We start from the raw sequence: 2009 nt of genomic DNA on the forward strand, positions 1-2009 counted from the left end.
AGGGACTATAGCCCACCAGACTCCTCTGTCCATGGGATTCTCCAGGCAAGAATACTGGAGTGGGTTGCCATTTCCTTCTCCAGGGGATCTTCCCAACCCAGGGATCGAACCTGGGTCTCCTGCATTGCAGGCAGATGCTTTATCCTCTGAGCCACCAGGGAAGCCTGTAGATGTTTATTATCATATTGAGGAAGTTCTCTATTCCTAGTTTACTGAGATTTTAAAATCATGGATGGGTGTTGGATTTTGTCAAATACCTTTTCTGCATCTATTATATTATCATGCAACTTTAACCTCTTTAACTTGTTAACATAATGAATTACATTAATTGATTTTTCAAATGTTGAACCAGCCTTGCATACCCAAGATGAATTTCACTTGATTGTGGTATATTTCTTCCTATACATTCTTGCACTTGGTTTACTAGTATTTTGTTGAGAATTTTTACGTCTGTGTTCGTGAGAGATAGCAGTCTGTACTTTATTTTCTTGTATGTCTTCATATGGTTTTTGGTATTAGGAAAATGCCAACTTCATATAATGAGTTAGGAAATGTTCTCTGTTTCTATCTTCTGGAAGAGATTGTAGAAATTTTGTATTATTTTCTTCCCTAAATAATTCAACAGTAAATTTATGTGGGCCTAGTAGTTTCTACTTTAGAGAGTTATTAATTATTGATCCAGTTTTTTTAAGTGATAGAGGCCTACTCAGACTGTCTACTTCTTGTGTGTGCATTTCAACAGATTTCAAGGAGTTGGCCCATTTCATCTAGGTTATCAAATGTGTGGACTATGTACTATGGACTGAACTATGGACTAGTTCAGTTCAGTTGCTCAGTCATGTCCAACTCTTTGCAACCCCATGGACTATAGCACGCCAGGCTTTCCTGTCCATCACGAACTCCCAAAGCTTGCTCAAACTCATGTCCATAATATTCCTTTATTATCCTTTTAATGTCCATAGGATCTATAGTGACATCCTCTCTTTAATTTTGGACATTAGTAATTTGTATTTTCTCTATTTTTTTCTCAGTTAGCCTGGCTAGAGTTTTCTCAACTTGATTGATCTTTACAAAGAACCAGCTTTTGTTTTCACAGATTTTTTTCTATTGAGTTCCTGTTTTCTATTTAATTGATTTCTGATCTATTTTTACTAGATGTTTTCTTCTGCTAACTTTAGATTTAATTTGCTCTTCTTTTTCTAGTTTCCTAAGGTGGAAGCTCAGATGATCGATTTTAGATCTTTCTTCCCTTCTAATATATGTATTCAATGCTACAAATTTCCCTCTAAGCATGGCTTTAGCTGCATCTCACAAATTTTGAGAAGTTGTGATTTTTATTTCCATTTAGTTCAAATATTTTTAAATTTCTTTTGAGATTTCTTCTTTGACTCATGTGTTTTTTAGAAGTGTGTCGTTTGATCTCCAAGTATTTTGGAATTTTCCATCTATCTTTCTGTTATTGATTTCTAGTTTAATTTCATCGTGGTTGGACAGCATACCCATTGTGACTTACATTCTTTCAATGTGTCTTAGATGTGTTTTATGATGAAGAATGTAATCTGTCTTGGTGAATGTTGCATGTGTGCTTGAGAAAAATGTATAATCTGCTGTTAAATGAAATAGTCTATACATGTCAATTATATCCAGTTAATTGATGGTGCTGTGGGTTCAGCTGTGTCATTACTCATATTCTGCCTACTCGATCATTCCATTTTTGATAGAGGGGTATAAAGTCTCTATAATAGTGGATTCATTTATTTTTTTGTTGCAGTTCTATCAGATTTTGTTTCACTTATTTTGATACTCTAGTATTAGGCTCACACACATTGCTTGTTATGTCTTCTTGTAGTACTAATGCCTTTATTCCTATGTAATGCCCTTCTTTAGCCCTGATAATTTTCCTTGGTCTGAAGTCAACTCTGCCTGAAATTAGTATAGCTACTCTTACTTTTTTTTTTTAACTAGTGTTACCATGTGTATTATTTAACATTCTTTTATTTTTAATCTAT

General features: G+C 34.2%; 1 non-coding gene across 1 annotated transcript; it reads right to left on the bottom strand.

The window, feature by feature from the left end:
* Positions 1-89: 89 nt before the first annotated feature.
* On the bottom strand, positions 90-161 carry TRNAC-GCA. Its single transcript has one exon. It is a non-coding gene; the product is annotated as a tRNA-Cys (tRNA).
* Positions 162-2009: the final 1848 nt, after the last annotated feature.

This window comes from Bison bison, unplaced genomic scaffold, assembly GCF_000754665.1.
Source record: "Bison bison bison isolate TAMUID 2011002044 unplaced genomic scaffold, Bison_UMD1.0 scf7180017846850, whole genome shotgun sequence".
NCBI lineage: Eukaryota > Metazoa > Chordata > Mammalia > Artiodactyla > Bovidae > Bison > Bison bison.